This window comes from Haliotis rufescens, unplaced genomic scaffold, assembly GCF_023055435.1.
Source record: "Haliotis rufescens isolate VD_foot unplaced genomic scaffold, xgHalRufe1.0.p SCAF_41, whole genome shotgun sequence".
Classification (NCBI taxonomy): Eukaryota; Metazoa; Mollusca; class Gastropoda; order Lepetellida; family Haliotidae; genus Haliotis; species Haliotis rufescens.
Window position 1 is genome coordinate 1,373,811 of NW_025964124.1, and position 9,936 is coordinate 1,383,746.

Below are 9,936 nucleotides of genomic sequence, written 5' to 3' on the forward strand. Positions count from 1 at the left end.
TGAGGCTATAGATCAGTGAGGAAGTAAATGGTGCAGTAATGAAGCTATAGATCAGTGAGGAAGTAAGTGGTACAGCAATAGGGCTATAGATCAGTGAGGAAGTAAGTGTTACGGCAATGAGGCTATAGATCAGTGAGGAAGTAAGTGTTACGGCAATGAGGCTATAGATCAGTGAGGAAGTAAGTGGTACAGCAATGAGGCTATAGATCAGTGAGGAAGTAAGTGTTACAGCAATGAGGCTATAGATCAGTGAGGAAGTAAGTGTTACGGTAATGAGGCTATAGATCAGTGAGGAAGTAAGTGTTACGGCAATGAGGCTATAGATCAGTGAGGAAGTAAGTGGTACAGCAATGAGGCTATATATCATTGAGGAAGTAAGTGTTACAGCAATGAGGCTATAGATTTGTGAGGAAGTAAGTGTTACAGCAATGAGGCTATATATCATTGAGGAAGTAATGGGTACAGCAATGAGACTATAGATCAGGGAGGAAGTAAGGGGTAAAGAAATGAGGCTATAGATCTGTGAGGAAATGAGGGGTATATAAATGAGCCTATAGATCATTGAGGAAGTAAGGGATACGGGAATGAGGCTATAGATCTGTGAGGAAAGTAAGGGGTACAGCAATGAGGCTATAGATCAGGGAGGAAGTAAGGGGTACAGCAATGAGGCTATAGATCAGTGAGGAAGTAAGTGGTACAGCAATGAGGCTATAGATCCGTGAGGAAGAAAGGGGTACAGCAATGAGGCTATAGATCAGTGAGAAAGGAAGGTGTAGAGCAATGAGGGTCTAGATCAGTGAGGAAGTAAGGGGTACAGCAATTAGGCTATAGATCAGTGAGGAAGTAAGGGGTACAGCAATGAGCTGATAGATCAGTGAGGAAGTAAGGGGTACAGCAATGAGGCTATAGATCTGTGAGGAAGTAAGGGGCACAGCAATGAGGCTATAGATCTGTGAGGAAGTAATGTGTACAGCAATGAGGCTATAGATCTGTGAGGAAGTAAGGGGTACAGCAATGAGGCTATAGATCTGTGAGGAAGTATGGGGTAGAGCAATGAGGCTATAGATCTGTGAGGAAGTAAGGGGTACAGCAATGAGGCTATAGATCACTGAGGAATTAAATGGTACAGCAGTGAGGCTATAGTGGTGTTGGGGCTGGCAAGGGTTTGAATCCCGGTTTGATTTGCTTCCAGGTTTTTCAACGCCATACCCGTGGTCTTGGGTTTCTCCAAAGTGCTAATCGCTTCAGACATCAGGCTTTCTTCCCACGTGAAGCTCACAAGCAGTCGTTAAACATAATAAAGTTACTTTCTGACAGTCAAACATATCAATGGCCCAAAAGCAGTGGTGATGCTTGTTTTCTTACTTGATGAACGCTTTCTGAAAAATATGTTTTCTATACAATATTCTGATTATGGTTACAGTCTGTGGGTGATTCAGTGATTTGAAACGCGAAGTGATCAGCAGCCCAGACTTGTCACGTGAGCAGGTGTTTCTCACACATGTGCCGTCACGGCCACGCCTATCACACGACAAGGCACGCTCAGGTGTCTGAAACGCTTAAGTGCATAGCTTCTGTTGAGAAAAAAGTACGTGAATCACTTGCATGCATCCGTATCAGCTGACACAGCGTCCCGGCCGTATCTGTACATCAGTAGCGACACCTCCACCTCGTGGAGGAATAGGTGCGCATCGATAATCAACCCCCCACGTACTGTAGAGGAGTAACGTCGCGTCCAACATTATTGAACTTATGTAGCGACGTGCATGCACGAGTGTGTGTGTGTGTGTGTGTGGCTGTTTGTACTAGTCCGGACGAATGCCGATTTTATAGTGCTAGTCTACTGAGATACCATGCCTCAGTTAAAACATTAATACCCTACTTAGATACAGTATAATGACTCCGAACTGACCAGCCCCTTAATTTCGAGCGTCAGGCAGGATAACAACAAGCACCAGCTTTTAACGTCTTTTTGGACGCGGGCGGGGTTCGAACCCCTGACCTTTCGCTGTCCAAGCGGACGCTCTACCACTAGACCACGGAGGCGGCCCCTACAGTAGAACACATGACACGCAGTACGTCACACAGCTATACAGTTTTTTGTTATCACTGACTACACAGACATGCTATTTCTGTTATTTGATAAGAGCATATTTAGTCTCATACGTAATTTACTTATTGGTTTTGTATATATCCATCCTGTAAATACTTCAGTAATGACAGACAATAGAATCCATAAGGGTATAGAGTACTGAGATAAATGCTGTGCTATATGAACATCCAGAGTGGGAAATTATTCCTCCTGGCGACTATAATGCACGGTGTGGTAATTTGAAAGATTTTATTATCGACGACAACAACAGATTTATTACATGTTTAGACGACATGGAGTATGTATCGGACGTATTTGACGTGCCCCGCAGTAGGCGAGATGATGTGTGAAATGAATAAGGGAGGGATCTGCAGACTTTTGTTGTACGTTTTCTGTCCACATTGTAAATGGACGATTTCCTGGGGGTAAGGAAGGATCATTTACTTGTTTTAAGAAGAGTGACGCTAGTTTGGTTAATTATGTACTCTGCTCAACTAGCTTTTTTGACAACATTCCTACTTTAGCATACATACTCGCTTTGAATCAGATCACTTTCCTATCGTACTTACCCACCATGGATGTGATAGACAGGTCGATAATGTTAATGAAATGCATGTAAATAATATTCCTAGATATACATGGAGAAATGAAATATGTGATGCCTTTGAACATAGTGTTTCTGAGTCATTGTCTGCACTTGACATGGATGGGTTTATGCATTTATTGTCTTTGAATGGTGATTTAGTTGTTGAAGCTTTGACCAATGCTGCACATAATGGTTCTATTTCATGCGGATTACTTTCTAGAGATAGAAAATCAAAACGTACATCTGGAGAAAAATGGTGCGATAGAGGCGGTGAGGATATGAAGACTAAAAGGTTTAATGTATTAGACAAGTTTAGAGTTACTGGTGGTAAGGGGATTCTTTCTAAATAGTCTACATTAAGGAATAGTTACAGGTATTTATGCAGGAAGAAGAGATGAGAATACGAAGAGACTTCGTGAACTTGTAGACAGTAGTGGAGAAAGTAAAACATTTGGAAAAAGATATGTGCATTGACAAACAAGGCAAGTTGTAATCCTGTTTCCAATAAGATTTGCATAGAAGATTGGTTTGGTTATTTTAAGAATAGTTTAAACAATACTTATATACTTGTGGACTCGGATATCATTGAGCAGGTAGATTATGTTATTAATAACCACAGTGAACAATTGTGTGATTATCTGTACTGATGACGATGTAAATGATATTCGTAATGATGATATTACACAGGAAGAGATCGAATCATCCATAAAAGATCTGAAGCAGGGTAAAGCTGCAGGACCAGATGGTATTAAGGCTGAGATGATCCAATGTTGCAGTGTTAGTTATGTATAATATTTTGTCAACGGGTAATTTTCCTTTCGAGCTGAGAGTGTTATTGTACCACTCCATAAAAAGGAAGCTTTGACTGTGTTAATAATTATAAAGGCATATCTTTTCACTTTGCAATATCTTGTACAAAATTATTCATCTAAAAGTGGCGGACGTTTTTTATTAATGAAGACTTCAAGAAAACATTTGATTCTTTTAATTGGAAATTACTTTGGTATCAATAATGAATAAAGGCGTTCATGGTTAATTATTCTCTGTACTGAGAAATATGTATTCAAATAGATAAGCAGCTGTAAGAGTATCCAACACTACTATTACTGATTATTGTGATAGTTTAATTTAGTGGAGTCAGACAAGGTTGTGTTATCAGACAACATTTTTTGCAATGTTTATTTCAGAATTTCAATCCATGATGGAAGATGCAGATGTAAGATGTATATTCACAGGTGTAGACTATTTGGAACTACTGTTATTATTGTATGCTGATGATTTATGTATTTTTTATGACAGTGTTATTGGTTTGCAAAGAAAGATTTATGTACATGTTGTACATCATGGGGCTTACAGATAAATATGGATAAGACAGAAATATTAGTTTTTCGAAATGGGGGCAATTTACTACATTATGAGAAGAGGTATTTTGATGGAGAGCTACTAAAGACATCAACTTATTATGATTTTTTTAGGTATTATGTTTTGCTACTAGGTTGTCATGGACAGTGTGTACAAATACTTTCGTTTCAAAAGCCAGTAAAGCTCTGTTTGATATAAAGCAATTACAGCATAAATACCCAAATAGTCCTGTCAATATGTTATCTAAGTTGTTTGATTGTAAAATAAAACCTATTTTGTTGTTTTGGGGGGGGGGGAGGTGTGGGGCTTCCAAGAAAGAGCTGTTATTGAAAGATTTCATAATATTTTTTTGTAAATATGTATTGTGTGCTGGTACACAAGTACCGATTAGTGCTTGTAGACTTGTAATATCAGATGTAAAGAAACTATAACTGTTAAGCGAATTTGTAGGATGTGTAGTACTAATAACACTGAAGATGAACTCCATTTCATATTTGATTGCGAGGCATGTGTATTGTTGAGAAATAAGTACATATTGCATATGACATATGTCATCAAACATGTGTTAATTTCACAAATTACTGCCTTATAATGATGATGGTTTGCACGGAGATACTGGAAGATCTGAATTCAGTAATGTTTGTTTTTTTAATATATTTTTTTATTTTTTCAATCATTTTACATTTTTTTGATAAAGTGTGACATTCCAGTACATAGTTGATTATTCATCTAAATAGATGATGGCACGTTGACCAAAATTTATAGAATAGGCTAATGTCACACTCAATATTCGCTGAACATTTAGTAAGGTTTTAGTAGTTTCTTTTTTCGTTCTGAAAGACTTGAAATGACGGAAGTCTCTTATTTTACTTACTTTTAAATATAAGATCTTTTGTTATTAAAAAGATGATATTTAGAGGGCCATTGCGCTTTTCTGGAAAACCAATCATCACATGTTTATTTGTTATTTCGATTTGGATGTTAGCCTTTTGAAGTAGCCAAACTTCAAGTTGACGCCAGATTTGATGAACCATATTACAGGACCAGAAAAGATGGATTGGGGTCTCGATATCAACTGAACAAAAACTGCAATTTCGACTTTCAACATTGCCTAATTTACACAAGAGAACATTAGTCGGAAGTATATGATGAAGTATTTTGTATTGGAGCCATTGCAGTTCAGTGTCTCTCGAACACCGATAAGGCATTCTATTGTATTGGGACCAGTTATCAATTGAATCATCCTTTAGAATATTCTTTTCCCATTTCGTACAGTGTATATTTTTTGTAATGATATCTGGAATTAGTAAGTTGTAGAAGCATTTCGATCCATTTGCAAATTTAAGCACATTTTTGATACTTGGGGGTATAATTGGATTTTGCAACTTGTTCAATTCTTCTAGTTCAACATTACTTGCCTTGAAATAGTGTTTAATGGCCACGGTAAGGCCGTTATATAGTAAGAAGTTCGTTTTTATATCGAAAGATATTAAATAGTTGCCAAACGACAGAAATTTTCCATCTTTGTCAAGGAGGTCATTTATGAAACATACCCCCTTTTGATTCCAGGTGCTATAAAAGACGGGCTTACGCCCAGTACATATATTACTGTTAAACCAAATATTATTGGCCAGTAAATGATTTGTGTCATGTTCCAGTTAAGCGTTTAAATCCCACCAGGCAGTCAAAATATCTTTGTAGTAATTGTCTGGGGTAAGTGGTAGTAGTTTATTTCTTAAATTGTTACAGTTTTTTTCTAATATAATGCCTGCACCTGCCGGTAACTTGGGAAGATTAAGATTAAATAGATAACTCCACTTGGATTTCGAAGTAAGAAAGCGTCTTATCATTGATATTTTTTTAGCCTGGATTGTTGCTTTAATGTTAGGGACATTGAACCCTCCATCCTTTTTTTCACAAATGATTTGGTTTCTCTTAATTTTGCCAGGCTTATTCTTCCAGATAAACTTAAAACAATTTCTTCGAAACGCATGAACAACATCAGTGTTTGGATTTGGTAGTGAGCTGAATAAGTAATGTAGCCTAGGAATAATTAACAATTTTAAAATCGTGTTTCTGCCAAGGGGAGTAAGGTTGCGGGCTGACCAAATATACATTAACCGTTCACATATTCTAATCTTTTCTTTATAATTTGTTACTGTCATATCATCAAGATCCTGGGTAAATGTAAGTCCTATAAGGTCAAAGTCACTTTGGTCCCAATTGAGATTAAGTTGGGGGCATAATTTCATTTTTGAGCGTTTTTTTTTATCCAATCCATATGAGACGCGTTTTGTCAATGTTAACTTTTAGACCTGAAAATCTGGCAAAGACGTTTAATACATTAAACACAGCAAAGAGACATTGTTGGGAACCATCTAAAATACATGTTGTATCGTCTGCAAACTGATTGATTAGAAATTCTACAATGTCTATTGTTACCCATTTGATATATATATATAAATATATTTTTATCATTACGGCAAGAATCTCTGCACAGACAATAAATATGTATGGAGAGAGTGGATCACCCTGACGACATCCCCTTTGTATATCAAACATAGGCGAACCATAACCATTTACAAGTACACTGGGTTCTATCCCGTTTTATAATGTCATGAACCACGAACGTATTGATCGTCCAAAATTGAAAAAAGCTAGTGTCTTATCTATGAAGGACCAGTCAACGGTATCGAATGCCTTTTTAAAGTCGATAAGTAGAAGTAGTCCAAGGAATTTGGTGTGATTCTGTGTATTCCATAAGGTCATAAATAATCTCGTTATCTCGCCCCCGATGTACCTACCAGACATAAAGTCTTTTTGGTTGTCGCTAATTAATATATGGAGCACAGATTTAATTCTTTTGGAGATAGCAAGGGAAGCTATTTTGTAAATTTGTAAAAAACTGATAAAAGTGAGATAGGTCTCCATTTTTTTAAAAACATTTTTGGTTTGTTACCTTTTGGAATGCTAGTAATAAGTCCCCTTTTTAGAGTTATGGACAATTCAACTTTATCATATGATTGATTTATAGATCGGATTAAAATTTTGTTGATATCTGACCAAAAGGATTTAAGAAATTCAGCAGTAAAGCCATCGGAACAGGGGCTATTATCATTTTTCAAACACTTCAGTGTTGCAAGTAGTTCTTCATAGTCAAGTTTGCCTTCTAGTGATGATGATAAGTTTTTATCCAGCTTAGGCACATTACAATTTTTCAATAATTTTTTCAAGATTAACATTACTAACATCATTTTTCTTATGATAGAAGTTGGAACAGAATTTTCTAATTTCTTCTTGAATTTCCTGTTGATTTGTTAAAACATCTCCATACTCGTTTTGAAGACAAGAGAAAGATTTATTTAGGAAATTTCTAGACTCTATTGATAAGAAATATTTGGTTGTTTTTTCCCCTTTTTCGACTGTGTTTACTTTTGCCCTTATCATAAGCCCTTGCGTTTTGATCTTATAATTATATTTTAATTTTTCATTTATCGTATCAATTTCCTTTAGTATCTTAGATTAGGCTTCAGTGTCGTTCGTTGCATCCATGTCCTCGGTTAACTGATTAATCTTAGATATGAGTTCAATTTCATCTCTTTCTCGTTTGTTTTTTTTGTAAGATGAATATTTAATAGTCTCGCCCCTTATCTGCAAGAAAATAATTTCGAAAAACATCTGGTCGTCTATGGTAAAGTCTCTGTCAGTAGAGTCATAGTTCTTGTATTGTTAATTTTTTTTCCGATATTGTTTTTTTGACAATAGCTACATAGTCTTTGTCCCTGAGAAGCGAGTTATAAAATTTCCAGAATCCTTTCGCTTTTGGATTATTTTTGTGTTTATAATTGAAGGTGTCAAAGTAATAATCTTGAACTACATTCCAATCTCCACAGATAATTATATGATCGCTATTTAGTGATTTTATCGCTGTTTCAAGATCGTTGTAAAAGGTAGGGTCGTCAACATTCGGACCATAAAGGTTGATGATAGCTAACTTATATTTATCGATTGTGATTTCGACGATTAAACTATTACCATCATTATCTTTTACAACATTATCAAGAGCAAAGTCTATATTTTTAGCAAATAGGATAGCAGCACCAGTTGAATTACTGCTATAGGAACTGTAGAAGCGGTGTTTACAGCCCCAGTCTTCCGTTACTAACTTTTCCATATCTTCAGTAGAGTGAACATATTTTAAGCAGTATATAGATGAGCGCTTCTTTTTCAAGAATCTAAACATTTCCCTCCTTGTTTTCCTATTATTCAAACCTCTACAATTTAGAGATGTTATCTTTATCTTAGTCATGTTTTGAGATGATATGCTAGCAAGGTGCTCACAATGAATGAATGAATGAGAATATCCCGTAGGTACAGTATAGTTAGGGAACATGGATGGATATGAGCGAGAGCGGGAGTTGAGTGTAACATTGTCCAAAAGCATGCATACAGCTATATCTATAGCACATGAAAAACTCAGAAAAGTATAACAAAGAGTTGATAAAGATGAAAAATGAATGGTAACTGAGCGTTGGGTATTCATGAAGTAATGTCGGTTTGCACGAAGATACTGGAAGATCTGAATTCAGTAATGTTGGTTTGCACGGAGATCCTCGAAGATCTGAATCCAGTCATGTTGGTGTGCACGAAGATCCTGGAAGATCTGCATCCCATAAAGAAAGGTTTTCTATTTAATGTGAATCAAGGTGTAATGATCAGGATGAAATACATGTTTTATTTATCTGTAAGCTGTATGATAAGACATACGTGTATTCCCCCTTCTGTTCATATATCAGATACCAGCCACAACTTGATACATGTACTTGGTAGAAGAAACGAGACTTCTAAAACACATTTATACTACTTCTTAAGATGTGTAAACAAACTTAGGAAGTCTATCATTGTGTCACACAAACATCATCTGCAGTTTGCTTTCCTTGATTTAGAATGCATCTGAAACATTACTTGTGACGACGATGTATTCTGGGCCGGCCCTGTTCGACACATCAAGTATCTGTTGTCTCACTGCACGTGACCTTGTTATAGGGTAAACACGTCATACACGCTTCCGTGGTGGTATTGCTGTGTTGTGGTAATGTGGTAACATAGTATTGTGGTGTGTTGGAATGATAATAATGTTGTATTGTGGTTTGGTGGTGTTGTGGTGTGGTGGTATGACAATAATGTTGCTTTGTGATGTGTCGGTGTGTTGGTGTTGGTGTTGTGGTGTTGTGGTGTGTTGGAGACTGTGCCTCCAGACCCACTCCGGAATGGCCTTGACACCTCACCAGGGACGTCACAGATTGAGGAGGGCCGTCAGCTAATTGCTTGATCGAATACGGACAACCTCCACCATGCTTATGTATTGTGGTGTGGTGGTGTGGTAGTAATGTTGTATTGTGGTGTGGTGTGGTGGTATTAGTATTCTGGTGTGGTGGTGTGGTGGTGTGGTGGTATGATCGAATAACGGACAACCTGCACCATCCTTATGCTTATGTTGGAATGATAATAATGTTATATTGCGGTGTGGTGGAATAATAATGTTGTATTGTGGTGTGTTGGAATGATAATAATGTTGTATTGTGGTGTGTTGGAATGATAGTAATGTTGTATTGTGGTGTGGTGGTATGATCGAATAACGGACAACCTACACCATCCTTATGCTTATGTTGGAATGATAATAATGTTGTATTGTGGTGTGGTGGAATAATAATGTTGTATTGTGTTGTGGTGGAATGATAATAATGTTGTATTGTGGTGTGGTGGAATGATAATAATGTTGTATTGTGGTGTGGTGGAATGATAGTAATGTTGTATTGTAGTGTGGTGGAATGATAATAATGTTGTATTGTGGTGTGGTGGAATGATAATAATGTTGTATTGTGGTGTGGTGGAA